Source organism: Muntiacus reevesi, chromosome 17, assembly GCF_963930625.1.
Source record: "Muntiacus reevesi chromosome 17, mMunRee1.1, whole genome shotgun sequence".
Lineage (NCBI taxonomy): Eukaryota > Metazoa > Chordata > Mammalia > Artiodactyla > Cervidae > Muntiacus > Muntiacus reevesi.
The window spans coordinates 21,868,760-21,887,629 of record NC_089265.1 but is presented as its reverse complement, the minus strand read 5'-3'; the positions used below and the strand labels follow the sequence as shown (position 1 = coordinate 21,887,629).

The 18,870-nt window shown below is 45.7% G+C and overlaps 1 protein-coding gene, 1 non-coding gene and 1 pseudogene across 2 annotated transcripts in view; 2 read left to right on the top strand and 1 right to left on the bottom strand.

The window, feature by feature from the left end:
- The window catches only part of LOC136148257 (interferon omega-1-like), a 107,630-nt gene that overhangs the window by 3,285 nt on the left and 85,475 nt on the right, over positions 1–18,870 (top strand). The gene's annotated exons all lie outside the window — the stretch shown is intronic.
- Positions 7,085–7,639, top strand: LOC136148329 (interferon omega-1-like; annotated as a pseudogene).
- Positions 15,876–15,982, bottom strand: LOC136148828 (U6 spliceosomal RNA). The gene has a single exon (XR_010659592.1). It is a non-coding gene; the product is annotated as a U6 spliceosomal RNA (small nuclear RNA).

The following is an 18,870-nucleotide window of genomic DNA, read 5'->3' as shown; positions in this document are numbered from 1 at the left end:
GTGAGCCCTGGATTATCCATCAGTATTGCTTGATATCTGAGGATTCTCTGATGAGACATCCATAAATGTCCTCTCCCACTTAAGGGTTGTTTTACTTGGTGGCTGGTCAAAATAGTCAGTTTGCCCCCAAAGGAGAGTTTTAAAGCATCTACTATCGTGATTGCAATAGCTGCAAGGTTTCGAAGGCACGGTGACCAGCCTTGGGCAGTTGGATCAAGTCTCTTGGATAAGTAAGCTACAGGCTGGGGCTCAGATCCCAACCTTTGAGTTGATATTCCCAAGGCTATTCCCTCTCTTTCATGGACATAAAGTTGGAATGCTTTTTTTGGATCTGGCAACCTCAAGGCAGGTGCCTGAGTTAAGGCCTGTTTTAGTGTAGCCTCTGCCTTCTTTTGAGGATTTCCCCACATTAGTGGGATTGAATCATCTCGTCTCTTTAAGCTTTTATATAAGGGCTGGGCAATTAGACCATAGTTGGGTATCCAGATTCTACAGTACCCAGTTCGCCCCAGAAAAGCTCGCAATTGTTTTTGAGGTGTGGGGGAGGGCAACTGGAGGATTCTTTGTACCCGATCAGAGGACAGCCTCCTAGACTGTGTAATCTGAACTCCCAGGTATGTGACCTTTGTCTGGACCATCTGTGCCTTAGCACGGGAGACTTTAGAACCTGAATTGTATGTTGTTGGGCACTTTTCTCATCTGGAGAGCAGATTAGTAGGTCGTCTACATATTGTAATATTTTCCCACTGGGTCCCAGGTCCAGATCTAGGAGACCCAGCTAAGGGCCTGTCCAAACAAGTGGGGGCTATCTCTGAACCTCTGAGGTAATCCTGTCCAAGTCATCTGTTGGTATTTTTCTCCTGGGGCCTCCCACTCAAAGGCAAAAAGATATTGGGATTCTTTAGTCAGTGGTATGCAAAAAAATGCATCTTTGAGATCCAAGACTGTAAACCACTTGGCACTGGGTGGGATTCTCCCAAGATTACATAGGGATTGGGACTGTGGGATGGAGGGATACTACAGCTTCATTTATGATCCAGAGATCTTGAACCATTCACCAGGTTCCGTCCTTTTTCTTTACTGAGAGGATTGGGGTGTTACATGGAGAACTGGTGGGGACCAATAGCCCACAAGCAAGGAATTTATTTATTAAAGGCAGCAGTCCCTCCCGAGCCTCTCTTTTGAGAGGATATTGTTTCCGGTTAGGAAACCGAGTGGGATTTCGGAGGACAGTGATGACCGGTTCAGCTTGGTGGGCTTGTCCAGGAATCCCCTGGTCCCACACCTGGGGGTTAATTTTGTCCTCCCATAGTCTTTGTTCTCTCTCTGTTGGAGGTGTAATAAGTTCCTCAGTAGTAACCAGAAGCTGTAGGGCCCTAGGTGCTGAAAAGCTCCCCATCACAAGGGTGGTCCCCAGTTTAGTGAGTATGTCTCTTCCCATTAAGGGAGTAGGACATTCAGGGACCACAAGAAACTGGTGGGAGAATATCTGTCATTCAAGCAACAAAGAAGTGCTTGGGTGAATCTTCTAGTAGTTACTCTTCCTGTAGCACCCAAAATGGTACAGGTTTGGGCGGAGAAGGCTCCGGAGTAGGAGATCAAGACAGAGTAGGTAATCCCTGTGTCCACCAAGAAATTCTCGGACCTACCTGCCACATCCAGTTGCACCCTTGGCTCCAGCCCCGTGATGGTTATCTGTGACAGGCGCCTGGCTGGAGCTGGCCGCTTCAGTCCTCTTGAACCATCGTGAGGGAAGGCTTGGCGCTTGACCTTGAGGCTCTTGGGTCCCGAGGGCAGAGTGCCTCCCAGTGTCCCAGTTGATGGCATTTGTGGCAAGCCGTTCTGGGAGACTTGTCACGGTTAGGACACTCTTTGCCCCAATGCCCCGCCTGTCTACAGATTAGGCATTTGCCTCGTGCCTTGTCATTTAAGGAATAGGGGTGTGCCATAGGGCTTCCCTGGAGGGCGGCCAGCATCTGGGCATGACTTGTCTCTTTCCTTCTCTCCCTCTCCTGGGCCTTGGCCTCCTTCTCCTGTTCTGTTATAAAAGGTATTGGTGGCTGTCTGGATCATCTCATCTAAAGAGGCAGCAGGATCCTGCTGTTGTAGCTGTTGTAACTTAATTCTGATATCTGATGCACATTGGGACAGGAATTTGTCCTTTAAAATCACCTGTCCCTCATAAGAGTCTAAGTCCAAATTGGTAAATTTTGGAGGGCATTTTTTAGCCTTTCTAGAAAGGCAATGGGGTTCTCATTGGGCACCTGAGTTATTGCTGAGACCCAGGCAAAGCTAATTACTTTTTGCTGGGCTGCTTTCAGTCCTGCCTTTTCACAGATTAGAAAATGATCCCTTTCCCAGATGTGCTCAGGGTCATTATAATTCCAGTTTGGATCAGAGGAGGGGACTGCAGTTTCCTCTACTGGGTATCTATCACTTGACATGTGAAGCCTTGTTGCATACCTCCGGGTTTCCTTTAAGACCCTAGTATGTTCAGGGTCAGATAAAGTTTGACTAAATATGACCATGATGTCCTTCCACGTCAAGTCAAAAGTCAAGGTAATATGTTGGAATGTATCTATATATTTGCCTGGGTCATCTGTATAGCTTCCCAGGTCTTGTTTGATCTGTCTTAGTTCTAAGAGGGAGAAGGGTTTATGGACATGGGTTGGTCCGAATTCTCCTCCAGTTTCAACTAAGGGACATACTCGAGCTGGTTTTTGTGGAGGGGGTGCTCCCGGATATGTGGGCACGCTTGGATACAAGGAAGAAGCACCAGGCAACTCGGGAGCTGCGGGAGGTGAGCCTTCATGGGGTGGTTCTTTCTCTTGGTTGCCTGTGCCTAACACGATTTGCCTAGTGGGCTCACTTTTAGGGCATACAACAGTCCCATACTTAAGACAGAGTTCCTTCATATCTCTCAGTCTGAAGAAAATTTGAACAGAAGAGGTCTCTGTCCACTTCCATTGTTGTTTGCAGAATAATTCTAGTTGCAGGATGGTATTGTAATTTAAAGTCCCATCCTCGGGCCAGTGTTCCTCGTCCCCCAGTGGATACCGAGGCCACGCAGTGGCACAAATGAATTTTAAACCACTCCTCCTCACAGTTAGAGGATCGAACTGCTGCCAGTTATCAAGGATGCATCTCAAGGGCGTCTGCCGGGAAGTGGATTGGTTATTTCCCATCTGAAAGACAGTCATGACAGGGAGGAAAAGGAAAAGGAAAAAGACTAATAGGCTTTTTGAAGCTTATCCTACCCAGTACTGTCGCAACCTGAGAGCCAGGCATCCCCGGGTCAGGATGCAGATCTCCAGGCAGGCTGAGGCGTGACACCGATCCCCGGGCAGGTCAAGGCATGACGGCCTCCCGAGGATTGGGCCCCGGGCAGGTAGAGGCATGACGACCTCCTGGGACCCTTGAGACTAGTGGATCCCCAAGGAAGTTGAGGCGTGACAACCTTTCGAGGACCAGATCCCTAGGCAGGTCAAGGCGTGATGAACTCCTGGGACCCCCGGGCTGGAGTTTGGGCATCCCCAATATCTCCAGCGTGACCAGTGCTAGGCAGGACTAAGGGGTTGGATACCATACAGTACTTCCCTCCCAAGGCCAGTTATTTTCTGGTTACCCCTCTAGAATACTGTAGAGGCAACATTGTGGGCCCAGATGGAGCTGAGGAAAGGAGCATGAAACAGGAGGGAAAGAGGGTCAGAGCACAACCTTTGAAAGAATAACATAGCACAAGGGCATAACACAAACCGATTAAAATCAATCGGGTCCAAGATGACAAGTCAAATTTGTGTAAACTTTAATCCCCAATCTGTAAGCCAAAAGACACACCCAGAGGTGGCAGAACAGCTCCAAGGCACTGTCAAAGACAGAGGAGGGGGTGGTTCCCCAATGGCTGGGATGATGTTCCCGCTCATTAGGATATGAATTCGCCCCGCTTGCAAAACTTAGTCAGGCCACATTCCACGACCCATACCCTGTAGAATGGGTGCTTCTCTTTGGATTTTAGCAAATCCACCTCCCACTTATCGCTTTGTCTCTCACTGAATTTTTGCAATAAGACCTCAGAGTCTGAGCCAGGCATCCTGGGTTTTGGTCGGGCTCGAGTCCCGGGAGAAAGAGCTGAAGGAAAAGAGGAAAAAGCAGTGGGAAAAACGTGCCAAGGAATCCCCTTCATAGCCTGCTGGAAAAGTTGCTAAATATCTGACCGGTGCTCACAGTTTTCATTGGCCTGATTCTTGGAACAGAGAGGAGTAGGGACAGAAGAACCCCCACCGACTTGGGTAACCTCTACTGGGGCACAGCAGATAGTGCCTTTGGGACATACCGAAGACTAGCCTCTCCAGAGTCCCTCAATTGCGTCCATTGCCGCCCGCCTGTTCGTGGGGGGTTCAAGGAAACAAGAAACGAGAGATTGTAATTGTTAGGCATGTCCTTCCAGCCATAGGAGCGAGGACCTCCTACCTTAACCGGAGGTCTTCTGGAATCTGAGGCTGGGCGGCGAGGGCTTTCTGCTGAGTTGGTTTTTCGTTGCCCCGGTTTCCAGCACTATGGGCCTTCCCCTGCGCTGGGTTTTCTTCACGTTCCTCTTCTACCACAGGAGCTTCTCTGAGTTGGGCTCCTGCTGCGCTTGGCCTCTTCCGCGTGGAGGTTGTTTCAGGCAGGTTAAACCCGAGTCACGGCACCATAGATGTCAGGCGAGTGTATGTTCCTTGGTTCTTTGTCTCGTCACAACAAAAATTTGGAGTGACAGACATTGAAGCCCCCTCGGTGGGTCACAGCTCTCTGGTCTTGGACAGACCGTGTTACAGCTCTTAAATAAATTAGTGTTCCAGCTCAGTGTTACAGCTCTATTTATTTAGATAATAGCAGGAAAATCCGTCTTCGAGGCGTGAGGGCACGTCGACCCAAAGACGCGAAGAGAAGAGCGCCCCATCGCGCGGGAGAGAGAGAGAGAGAAGAGGGCTTTGCCTCCTCTCTTATATGTTTCTCTGTCCCTGGACCTGTCTTATGTAAATTGGGCCAGCCTGGAGTGTAGTTGTTTTACCTGAGTTTCTCACTCCAGTCCTCGGACCTTCCTTGTTTTATTTTCGTGGGTTTTTCCCTTCCAGGTCTTTTAGCCACCGCCATTCTGGACTCCTTTTCCCTATTCTAACTACCTAACACAGGTAATAGCTGACCTCTCACATGTGAATAAAATGACCATCCAGTCTGTACCCCAGTCTCTTTTCACGAGTTAATAGGTTTACATCCTCAGAATCCAATAACGTCCATGAAGAGTGAGTAATGTAAATAGACAAATAAAGATAAATAGATACTGGGATTTAGCAAACTGACAACTAGCCTCTTAGGTAACACTCTGCCTAGAGCCTGCTCCCTCCTCTGGCTCTTTCTGTGGCTAATCAGTCACTCTGTGGAGCTCTTCATCCCCATTTGTGTTGTTAAGTGATATTTTGTCATTTGGACAGAGGAGAGGTCTGTATAGTTATGTCAATAACATCGTTTACTTTCCTTTTACCTTTGTCCATGACTTTTTCATTAACTGCTTATTTGTACTTTCCAGGAATGCTCGATGATAGCGGAAAGTTTTGATCTCTTGAAAATTCACAGAGGAAATATATTGCCTCTTCTTTTCATTTATGTTTTCTGTTCCTTTTTGTTGCAGCAAACCTCAAAGTGGAAATAGAAATGATTGCAGGAGCATTAGCACAGCTTTTACAAACTGAAATACAAAGAAGAGGTAGCAATATGAAAATTATATAAAAGTAGCAGAGAAAAAGTGGGTTGCTTGGACATGGCAAGGACAGTGGCCTGGGCTAAAACAGGTGGCCGGAAAGCAGCAAAGACACATTGAACCACTTGAACACCTGGACGGGAGTGGCGGTTATACTTTATTTTCATGAGAGTGACTTTGGCGGATTAATCATCTTGGTATAGGCTTAGTGTGTAACCAGCAAGTGTTAATTTTGGATTTACACTGGATCTGCTTCTGTGACTTTAAGTCTTTGTGTTATTGTTAACATACCTAATGGCCTGCCTCAGGGAGATAACCTGACACCGCTCACCAGTGAAGGACTGTGACTTTGTGTGTGGCAATGGAAGGGGCAGCCTACTTGGCTACTTACCAGGCGGCCCAGAAATTCACATTTGGGAAGGGCAGAATCACAGATAGGTGTGGCATCTTTGTGTGTTTTCATGACATGAGATATTCTATTTCACACTACCCATGAAATGACTATAAGGAAGTACAGCTAACACATCCCCCTACCTGAGGCTTGCTTGTCATTCTGGGAGTTATCTGCAGGAATGTAAAGGTCTTTTTGCTTTGTTTCCTCACCTCCCCTCACCTCTGATTCATAAAAGAATCTGACATCCAGGTCCAGACAAGACGGTTATTTTGAGGTGCTAGTCTTCCATCTTTTGTCACCCCGTTCCCGAATAAATCCCCTCCTATCCCCATACCTCATCTTGGATTCATTAATTTATCTTATGGCAAGCAGAGCAACTTGGACTCTGTAACAAATCCAACACAATGATTGGTACTTAATGAGTTTTGGTAATTTTCCCAATTATGAAGAGCAAATAACACCAAATTTGACAAATTAAAAATTTTACCACAGAGAATAAGGTGAGGTCCACGCATGTAAACCTCAATTTCTTTCACATCTGATCAGCTCTTTCAAGAGGAATATGGAGAGGCAGGAAAAAGAAGATATAAAAAAGAAATCTAATGAAGTTTCCTTAAAAATTAATTGTAGCATCAGGAAGAAAGATCCAGTAACTCTTAATATATCATTAGTTCAAAGTTGTTGAGATGACAAGCATTCCATTGAATTAGAAAATCTACTCTTTTAATGAATACGTTTTACTTTGACTGTAAGGATACAGAAGAGTGGAAACTCATGACAGCTTTCCAGGCCTTTGAAGTGAAAGGCAAGCCCAAAATGAGGTGATACATCGATCTGGGTAAATTCAGAATATGGAAATTTGGGGGCTTAGTATTTAAGAAGCAGACCGTAGGATATCTTTAGATGAAATGAAGGTGAAACAAAGCTGGCAATCGCTCATCTCAACAGGAATGTGTCCTTGTGGTACTGAGCAATGGTTCTTCATCTCTTCAATGATGACACTGATGATGCTCATCTCTAACCCCATCTCCTCCTCTGAGTCCATGACTGCCTCAGAGCCTTGACTTGGAAAAGCAGGAGACCTTCACACATGTAGATGAAAAAAGCACAATCTCTCTCTTTCCTGTCTGGGGTACAGGAAAGTCTTGAGATTCCCTCAGGAGCAGGTGCATGGCGTCCAGCTCCAGGAGGCCCAGGCCATCTCTGTGCTCCACGAGATGCTCCAGCAGAGCTTCAACCTCTTCCACACAGAGCGCTCCTCTGCTGCCTGGGACACCACCCTCCTGGAGGAGCTCCACACTGGACTCCATCAGCAGCTGGAAGACCTGGGCGCCTGCCTGGGGCGGGTGATGGGAGAGGAAGACTCTGCCCTGGGAAGGACGGGCCCCACACTGGCCGTGAAGAGGTACTTCCAGGGCATCCATGTCTACCTGCAACAGAAGGGATACAGCTACTGTGCCTGGGAAATCATCTAAGTGGAAATCACGAGGCGCTTTCTGTGTTAACAGCCTCCTAGAAAACTCAGGAAGTAAGAAAAAGCCTGATTCTCAGTGACTCCTGAATGTCCTAGCTCAGACTCTTCATTGTTCAGTCATTTCCAAAAATCTGATTTCTGCCTCAGCTATGAAATAGTTTGAGTGACTTTTGGTATCGGCACTGAGGTTGAGGATATCGACATCTAACTGCTTTTAGAATTAGAGGAAATATATCTGATGCCTTGTGGTTGAATCTTATGGAATAACATGTTTTTGTATGAATGTAATTCAGTTTTACATTGACTTATTGTATGGTCCTTGCATTTATATATCCTATTTATAACAAAAATTTATCATTTTCTTTAATACAAGTGTACCTTTATTTTCCTCATGATATTTATTTGAGGACATGTTCCTTCCTCTTCCTTTTGACACTTTTCTCAATGTCCTAAGGCTGTAAACTACATATAGCAAGATGACGTGCAGTTCATTCCTTTATCTGTTGGCCTTGTGGAGAGAGTCTTGAGTATGAGAGGCCCTGACCTTACAGAGCTCACACTGGAGCAAGGACATTGTCATGAAAGAAGTAGGTATAAGGTCATTAGGTATTTACACATGGGCCCTGGGTTCCAGAGAAGAAGTATCAGATGCTGATGGCAGGAAGTATCTTGGGAAGCTCATTGAGACCACCTTCAATCTCCCCAGGGAAGTAATCTGAAGTATGAGACATGAAGTATGAGGAGGAATTTGTCAGGTAACTCATGAAGAGCAGAATTAGGAAAAAACAACACAATACTAAGCACAGCATACAGAGCGTCTCTGCAGCGGGAATGGCTCTGGTCTGTTTTCAGATTTGAGCAAGACCAGAGTCGGTAGACTGTACTGATGCATGTAGGGTCCAGCATGGCATGACTCTGGAGATATGGAAAAGGGCCCAGTGATAGGGTTTTGAAGGATGTTAGATTTCATCTTAAGAACCAAGGAAATTACTTGTGAATTTAGAGCTACAGAGCAACTCTGCCCAGAGCAGGTGAAGGAAATTCATGAAACCAGCAGTTCTCAAAGTGCAGTATGTGGGCCCCTGCAGATCTTTAGGACACTCTATAGAGATTCGTGAGGTAAATTCCTATGATAATGATATCCAGGCTTATTTGTCATTTTTACCACATTGACAACTTCTACTGGTGGTGCAAATATAATTCTGGCTAAGACTGCTGGTGCCTTCAGTTCAGTTCAGATCACTCAGTCGTGTCCGACTTCTTGCAACCCCATGGACCACAGCATGCCAGGCCTCCCTGTCCATAACCAACTCCCAGAGTTTACCCAAAGTCATGTCCATTGAGCCGGTGATGCCATCCAACCATCTCATCCTCTGTCATCCCCTTCTCCTCCTGGCTTCAATCTTTCCCAGCATCAGGGTCTTTTCAAAGGGGTCAACTCTTCACATCAGGTGGCCGAATTATTGGAGTTTCAGCTTCAACATCGGTCTTTCCAATGAACACCCAAGACTGATCTCTTTTAGGATGGACTGGTTGGATCTCCTTGCAGTCCAAGGGACTCTCAAGAGTCTTCTCCAAACCACAGTTCAAGAGCATCAATTTTTTGGTGCTCAGCTTTCTTTATAGTCTAACTCTTATATCCTTACATGACTACTGGAAAAACCATAGCTTTGACTAGACTGACTTTGTTGGTAGTGTAATGTCTCTGCATTTTAATATGTTGTCTAGGTTGCTTATAACTTTCCTTCCAGAGAGTAAGCATCTTTTAATTTCATGGGTTCAATCACCATCTGCAGTGATTTTGGAGCCCAGGAAAACAAAGTCAGCCCCTGTTTCCACTGTTTCCCTGTCTATTTGCCATGAAGTGTTGGGACCAGATGCCATGGTCTTAGTTTTCTGAATGTTGAGCTTTAAGCCAACATTTTCACTCTCCTCTTTCACTTTCATCATGAGGCTCTTTAGCTCTTCTTCTCTTTCTGCCATAAAGGTGGTTTCATCTGCATATCTGGGGTTATTGATATTTCTCCAGGCAATCTTCATTCCAGCTTGTGCTTCTTCCAGCCCAGCGTTTCTCATGATGTACTCTGCATGTAAGTTAAATAAGCAGGGTGACAATATACAGCCTTGATGTACTCCTTTTCCTACTTGGAACCAGTCTTTTGTTCCATGTCCAATTCTAACTGTTCATTCCTGACCTGCATACAGATTTCTCAAGAGGCAGGTCAAGTAGTCTGGTATTCCCATCTCTTTCAGACGTTTCTACAGTTTAATGTGATCCAGACAGTCAAAGCCTTTGGCATAGTCAATAAAGCAGAAGTAGATGTTTTTCTGGAACTCTCTTGCTGTTTTGATGAGCCAGCGGATGTTGGCAATTTGATCTCTGGTTCCTCTGCCTTTTCTAAAACCAGCTTGGTCATTTGGAAGTTCATGGTTCATTAATTGCTAAAGCCTGGCTTGGAGAATTTTGAGCATTACTTCACTGGCGTGTGAGATGAGTGCAATTGTGCAGTAGTTTGAGCATTTTTTGATATTGCCTTTCTTCGGGGTTGGAATCAAAACTGATTTCCAGTCCTGTGGCCATTGCTGAGGTTTCCAAATTCGCTGGCATATTGAGTGCAGCTCTTTTACAGAATCATCTTTTAGGACTTGAAATAGCTCAACGGGAATGCCATTGCCTCCACTAGCTTTGGTTGTAACGATGCTTTCTAAGGCCTACTCGACTTCACCTTCCGGGATGTCTGGCTCAAGGTGAGTGATCACACCATGGTGATTATCTGGGTCATGAAGTTCTTTTTCGTATCGTTCTGCTTCCCTGGTGGCTCAGAGGTTAAAGCATCTACCTGCAAAGTGGAAGACCCAGGTTCAATCCCTGGGTCAGGAAGATTCCCTGGAAAAGGAAGTGGCAACCCACTCCATATTCCTGCCTGGAGAATCCCATGGCCAGAAGAGCCTGGTAGGCTACAGTCCACAGGGTCACAAAGAGTTGGACACGACTGAGCGCCTTCACTTTCTTTCTTTCTTTTCTGTATATTCTTGACACTTCTTCTTAATATTTCCTGCTTCTGTTAGGGTCATACCATTTCTGTCCTTTATTGAGCCCATCTTTACATGAAATATTCCCTTGGTATCTCTAATTTTCTTGAGGAGATCTCTAGTTTTTTCCATCCTATTGTTTTCCTCTATTTCTTTGCACTGATCACTGAGAAAGGCTTTCTTATCTCTCCTTGCTATTCTTTGGAACTCTGCATTCAGATGGGTGTATCTCTCTTTTTCTCCTTTGCTTTTCACTTCACTTCTTGTCAACAGCTTTTTGTAAGTCCTCCTCAGACAACCATTTTGCTTTTTGTATTTCTATTTCTTAGAGATGGTCTTGCTCCCTGTCTCCTGTACAATATCACAAACCTGTGTCCATAGTACTTCAGGCACTCTGTCTATCGGATCCAGTCCCTTAAATCTATTTCTCACTTCCACTGTACAATCGTAAGGGATTTGAATTAGGTCATACCTGAATGGTCTAGTGGTTTCCCCTACTTTCTTCCTTTTAAGTCTGAATTTGGCAATAAGGAGTTCATGATCTGAGCCACAGTCCACTCCCAGTCTTGTTTTTGCTGACTGTATAGAGCTTCTCAATCTTTGGCTGCAAAGAATATAACCAGTCTGATTTTGGTATTGGCCATCTGGTGATGTCCATGTGTAGAGTCTTCTCTTGTGTTGTTGGAAGAGGGTATTTTCTATGACAAGTGCATTCTCTTGGCAAAACTCTATTAGCCTTTACCCTGCTTCGTTCTGTACTCCAAGGCCAAATTTGCCTGTTACTCTAGGTGTTTCTAGTGGAGAAGGCAATGGTAACCCACTCCAGTACTCTTGCCTGGAAAACCCCATGGACAGAGGAGCCTGGTAGGCTGCAGTCCATGGTTTCGCTACGAGTTGGACACAACTGGGAGACTTCACTTTCACTTTTCACTTTCATGCATTGGAGAAGGAAATGGCAACCCACTCCAGTGTTCTGGCCTGGAGAATCCCAGGGACAGGGAAGCCTGGCGTGCTGCAATTCTTGGGGTCGCAAAGAGTCGGATACGACTGAGTGACTGAACTGAACTGAACTCCTGCTGGGAAGAAGGCAGAAGATTGGAAATCAAAGACCCTTTTGGTGGTCTGCCAATTTAAAGACAGAGCAACAAATACAGAAATGAAGAGAAAACAAATTCTCATTCATAGGTAGTGATTCTAGTCATGTGAAATGTATGGTCTTAGATCCACATATTCACCCTTGTTTTCAATAATGGAAAAAAATGGATTGTTCATTATTGCATACATTTGCCATTTTTCTCTATTTTTACATCCTTAGCCATGGACATTTTAATGACAATATCATTTTTTCCAATTTATCAATTTCATACATTAATCCTATCCATTTTTGCACTTCCATAAAGAGAATTAATTATTTTTGTTTTTCACTTTTTTGATGAAACAGACTTGACTCTGATATATTTGTTCAAGATGAGCTACAAATGGTGTATAATTAAAAAAATAAGGTAAAGTACTTATGTTCTTGATAGTATTTCAGATCTAACATGATTTTTAAGTAGGATTATAAATTTTTTAAGTTTTACTACACAAATAAGACACAGATTCATTTTCTCTGTCATAGTTTAAGTAAATGTAGAAACATTCCAGCATTGGAATAATTGTGAACTCCAAGAGGTGAATTGTTTTCTTATGTGAAACATAATAATATCTAAAATCACACACACAAATTTCTTTTTTGTTTCTTTAGTTTTATAGTTTTCTGCATGGTTGTTGTTGTTTAGTCCATAAGGCATTTCTGTCCCTTTGTGACCCCATGGACCATAGGCCACCAGGCTCCTCTGTCCATCGGATTTTCCAGACAAGAATACTGGATTGGGTTGTCAATTCCTCATAGAGGGGATCTTCCCAACCTAGGGATAGAAACCGCGTTGCTTGTCTCCTGCATTGGCAGGCAGATTCTTTACCACTAGTGCCATCTCATCTGTTAAATTGAAAGTTCACCTAGAGTTTAATTAATTTTAACTTAGAAAAGCATCAGGATTTAACACGGAAATGTTGTAGTCACAAATTCTATTTAAATGTTCTAATTGTTGAAATATTTCTCTTGCATTTACAATGTTTCATTCTGTGTTATCACAATTTAGATTGTATGCATGGATAGCAAAGCAGAGAGGAGTTTTTGTAATCAATATGCCAATCTCAATAAATAAATTTTCCATTATAATATTAATTTCAAAAATTCAAATTTTGAAAATCTTCATCCATTCTGTAAAATAGATTCTCTATAATATCTACAGTTTCCCTGCTCAAAAGTAACCACTTTTTTGGAGGACCAATTTGAGGCATGGCTAAACCAGACCCCCCCAAAATATGTATACATATACATCTGTATCAACATTCCAAACACAATGATCATGGCATCCAGTCCCATTGCTATATGGAAAATAGATGTGGGAAAAGTGAAAACAGTGTCAGATTTCATTTTCTTGGGGTCTGAAATCACTATGGATGGTGACTGCAGCCAGTAAATTAAAAGATTCTTTCTCCTCAGAAGAAAATTTATGACAAACCTAGACAGTGTGTTAAAAAACAGAGATATCATGTTGCTGATAAAGGTCCATGTAGTCAAAGCTATGGTTTTTCCAGCAGTTGTGTATGGATGTGAGACCATAAAGAAGGACCATAAAGAAGGCTGAGTGCTGAAGAGCTGATTCTTTCCAACTATGGTGCTGGAGAACACTCTTGAGAGTCCCTTGGCCAGCAAGGAGATCAAACCAGTCAATCCTAAAGGAAGTCAACCCTGGATAAGCATTGAAAAGATTGGTGCTGAAGCTGAAGCTCTAATAATTGGCCACATGCTGAGAAGAAAACGACCCATTGAAAATTACCCTGATGCTGGGAAAAATTGAGGGTAGGAGAAGGGGTCGACAGAGGATGAGAGGGTTGCTTGGCATTCACTGACTCAATGGATGTGAGGAGGAATAAACTCTGGGAGATAGTGAAGGACAGGGAAGCCTGGCATGCTACACTTCATGGGATGGCAAAATGTCAGATACAACTTAGCATCTGAACAACAATATGTGTATGTATATACACACACTTGTACAATTTATGTTAAATAAGTATACACATGTGGGTTGCCACTTTAACATAAAAGGGTGAAAAGCAAATATTTACTTGAATTGCTATCTTATCCCATATTATTCTCTTTCCTTGACCATAAATGTTACCTCATCAGCAGGATAACAGGAAGACTAATTTAGTTACTATTAGTGGTAAGTAATGGACTAAGTATGATAATGTGTCAACAGATGTATTGAACAGTCTTTTGGACTCTGTGGGAGAGAGTGGGATGGGTGAGATGACACGGGAGATTGGCATTGAAACATGTAAATTATCATGTGTGAAATGAATCACCAGTCCAGGTTCGATGCATGAGACAGGGTGCTCAGGGCTGGTGCATTGGGATGACCCAGAAGGATGGGATGGGGAGGGAGGTGGGAGGGGGGGTTCAGGATGGGGAACACATGTACACCCATGGAGGATTCAAGTCAGTGTATGGCAAAACCAATACAACATTGTAAAGTAAAATAATAAATTAATTTTTTAAATGTGTGAAATATTTTATATACTGTTTCATCAGTTGCAATTAATTTTAACTCAACTCTCTATTGATACAAAATGTGGGGATTTTTTTGGTCTACACACACAGCATGTGTGAGATAGTTTTTGAAAAGCATTTTCAGGAAGACTGGCTTCAACTTTCCATTTCCAATATTTAGAAGCTCAGGATAAGATTCTCAGGCCTGGAACCAAATGGAACACTCACTTATCAATTTTTCTTCAGTCATCCTCAAGTACTTGCAAGGAACTGCCTGATTATCCTTTTCTTGTCTCCCTCGGGTAGTAAGGAAACAACCTATAATGTGTCTAGACTGGATATTTTCCTGTAGGCAATGCCTTTGGGGATCAGCTTGAATGTTTCTTTCAGTCAATGATACTGTCAACTATGACTGGCATTCTTGTCATTTTACCCAAAGCTGAACTTGGAGAAAAAGCATTTGGGTCAGATTGAATTTTAACAAAGTGTGTGCAAGCAAGAACATTACTTGTTCCCCTCAATCCCTATGCAGATCTTCACTTGGACAAATAGTGCAAACGTGAAACGTGGTCTCATGCCCCGTCAAGGACACACTAGCACGTGCCATCGGCTCTTGTCACCTACCTTCAAGGATTAAATCATGTGCTATTGCAGCTGCTGATTTTTAACACCCCTGGAAGGGAACGCAGGGTGGAAGGCAGAAGTGAGGTGTTCTGTGAGCAGGGAAAACTGGCAGAACAAGTCTTCAGAGGGTTAGATGTTTTCAGGAGCCCATTTTATGGACCCAGTACTTCTGTCTCCTCATATCTAGAAAAGCATGAAAGTCCTTCATGGTGATGACCGCTTCTTGTGACTCCAAGAAACCTTCACGACACTAGCAGAGAATTTCAGCAAAAAATAGGTACATGATTACATGTACTCTCCCTTCACCAAAATCACATATATTCCCCTGCGCCTCATTGGAACAGCTTCTCAGAGCTATCTGATGTGCTATCTCCTGGGCTGCAGCCCTCATTTTGTCCCCCAAAAACTTAACCCGCAACTTTCGTGTTGTGCATTGTTGAAAGTCAGCACCCTGAAATTATCTCTTCATCCATTCATCACCCAATAAGTTCCCAACTTGTTTCAATGAGATTCCCATGAGGATATATCCAGGCCATGGAACATGAGAGGAAGTGCTCTTGCCCTGTAGAGTCCTGGCCCTTCGGAGCATCCCCTGGGAGCCACAGCCTTCATCCCTTTACTGCTGAGTGTAGTAGATTCAAGTACCACAGACAAAGTTGGAGTCACATGTTGATGATGGAAAAAGCCACAAAACAGAAGGTACCCATGTCCCTGAATCACTCTTTGAATGTGAGCAAACCAGAAGATTCACCTGATCCAGAAGGACTGCGTTGTTCTCTTCAGAGAAGGAAAGATAAGTTTCTATTATGATGAAAATCCACACAGTTTATTCTTTTTCTCTATACCACTTCGAATTAAGTGAGAAAGATCTTTAAGATCTTAGGATCAAACAAACAGCAACAACAACAAAAGAACTGAGGATCCTGAAAACCTGTCCATGAGAAAGAAACTCTGAAGGCTGAGTATAGAAAATACCAGGCGCTCAGACATCAAGAGAGTTTTTTTTTTTTTTTTAAATATGGAACGCTTCACGAATTTGCGTGTCATCCTTGCGCAGGGGCCATGCTAATCTTCTCTGTATCGTTCCAATTTTAGTATATGTGCTGCCGAAGCGAGCACCAAGAGAGCTTTTAAATGATGTTCAAAAGATCTTTATACAAGAAAAGACATTCTCTTCTCCTCTCCACACCTGTTTCTGGAAAATCATGATTTCCATTTCAGACATTTTTCAATGCCTGAAGAATTACGAGTACAATTACTCTGGAGGAAGAAGCAAAAAATAATGTAATATATTTGCGTGTGTTATAAATATAAACATCTTTATTTGTGGAGGTTTCTTGCGGATTCTTATATGAGGGAAAGGCACTTTTAATTTCCATTCTGACAGCCTCTCAGGCAAAGTGGCTATATTCCTGTTCCTGAGGTAGAGATGGAAGCCACGGAAATACCCCCAGGCAGGAAGTCCCAAATGAGAAGAACACAGATGGTCTCCTTCCACCTGCTCCAATTGTTTCAGGCTCTGATCCGGGCTGGAGAGGAGTTTATCCAGCAGAGTGTTGTTCCAAGTAGCACCGCTGTCCTCCGCGGTTGAAGAGTTAGTTGGAAGCTCTGCTGGAGCATCAGATAGTGGTAGCAGGGGCCTTGAGTCATCTTCAGCAATGGAATGATCTCTTTTTTCCAAGGAAATCTGAAGTCGGCTCTGTCCATGAGGCTTGACTGAGAAAGGATCCTTTGTATTTATTTCACGTGCTTGAAGATATCCATGTCCTTCCTGGCAGTGAATCCCAGGCACGTTCCAGCGAAGAGAGCAAGCAGGGATGCAGCAGAGCATCACTCCTTCCACCAGCAAGTGGGTGTGGGCCATAGAGGACGTCAGTGATTCTGCAGACGGCCGGGAGGGGGCGCGCGAGCACCGCGAAACGACGAGCAAACAGCGCTGAGATGGAACCGCAGACCGCCTGCTTTTCCAGGCGACGGCGAGAGCGCGCTCTCTGTGGTTCGATCTCTTCTGCTTTCGAATCGCAGTCTTGGGAGAGTTGGCAGTTGACTCGCGTGGGGCTGCTGGAAAGACAGGACGCAAAGTTTCCAGAGAGCTTTTTATAGGAGCACTGATTCAGGGGTGCGCATATCATTATCCCTTTAGGAAAAGGCCTGGTTTCCGCTGTCCTGAGTAGGGAGCCAGAATGTTGCATTTTTGGAAACATCGCCTGAGTAGTGGGCTTTCTTTCCAAAGGTCAACCTGAAGCAGGCCATGTTTGAGAAAAAGAAACCCCAAGGCGGGGGTTCTGAGCGAGATGACGCTGATTACAGATTGGGGCTCGTTTCCGGCGCGATGCAGCCACACTCAACAGAAAGGGACCAGGCAGCGGTGATGGGATTACTGGGGATGCGAGGATGGACAGCGTCGTGCCCAAAGTGAAACTAGAAGTGGGCATGGGACGATTGGTGACTGGACGCTGTGGGGGCGTTGCTGACAAATGAAACAAGGTACCTGCGATGAGACTATTGGCTGCACCACCGTGATGGAGGCGGGGATCGACCGGCACTGCGATCACGCTGCAATCCCGCGCCCTAGGAGAACGATGGGAGGGCGCGGTGCACCAAAGGAAACCCAGCGGCCGCGCTGACTGTTGGCTGTGCGGCGACGGCCGGGGCGGGAGGGGGGCGGTGCGCACCAGGAGCTCTTCGCTGCGGGGCCCTGCCGGGGCGTGGCTCACACGGTGGAAACCCGCGGGGGCTCAGAGACGATTCGCTGTGTGACTATGGGCGGGCGCTGGGTCCAACACAGTGGCCGACAGAACCCTATCCGCTCTGGGGCGATGGGAGGGCGATACCGGGCAGTGGCGATGAGACACAGCTGATGTGACTTGACGACAGCGTTGAGGACAAAGTGAGCGCGGGGATCGGCGAGGAGACAGTTGTTTATGCGCCGACGAGAGGGCGATGCGCGCACGGGAAGGCCTGCGGGGGCGATGGGACAGCGTGGGTCAAAGTTACACCCGGTGGTGGGGATGAGGCCCTGGGCGTTGGGAGTATGGAAGAGCTGAAGAAAAGCGAAAGACCACGGTGGGGATGGGATTATTGGCGATGGGACGCTGGGACAGCGTCGTGCACAACCTGAAATCCGGCGGTGGGGCGAGGCTGTTGGGAACGAGAAGGTGGAAAAGTGTTGCGGCAAAGTGAAAGCTGGCGTCGGCGCTGGGACAATAGGAGGTGGGGCCGAGGGGGCGGTGTGGCGCTGTGGATGCCGCGGTGGTGAAGACTTCGCTGTGGGGCGATGGGAGGGCGTTGTGCTCAAAGTGAAACTCTGACGGCGCTGAGACCATTGGCTGTGGGCGATGGGAGGGCGTTTCTCACACAGGCCCTTTCTCACTGGACTTGGCTTTGAGACGGTGGGAGAGCGCTGCGAACGAAGTGGAAGATGGCGGCGGCGGAAAAGCTACTGGCGGAGGGACGGTGGACAGCGTCGAGGGCAGAGTTAAACCGGCGGGGGGATGAGACCAGGGGCGATCGGACGGCGGACGGTGTGGTCCGCACAGGGGCCCCTGACAGCGGCGACGAGACCATTCGCTGTGGCAAGATGGAAGGACGTGGTGCCCAGTGAGACTCGATGGCAGCGATGTGACCTTCGGTTAGAGTTGGTGGGCCGGCGTTGCGGACACAGTGAAAGCGGGTCTAGGCGATGAGACAATGGGCTTGGGACGGTGGAACCGCGGTGTGGACGTAGTTAAAGCCGGCGATGGGCGTGAGACTGTGAGAGATGGGAAGATGCGAGGGCCTTGAGCACCAAGGGGAGCCAGGGGGAGCCTTTTTGGACAAGGGGAGAGACAGCCAAGGGGAAGGGACCCTGGGCGTGCGTTGCAGACAGAGAACTCAGCGGCGTCAGGGGACAAATAACCGTGGGACGGTTTGGGGCACTTCCTGGGGGTAAGACGGGACCAGGGAACTGGCGCCGCTGGAATGCTCTAGAATTTTCAGGGTGTCTTTTAAGTATTCGGCCATGAAGT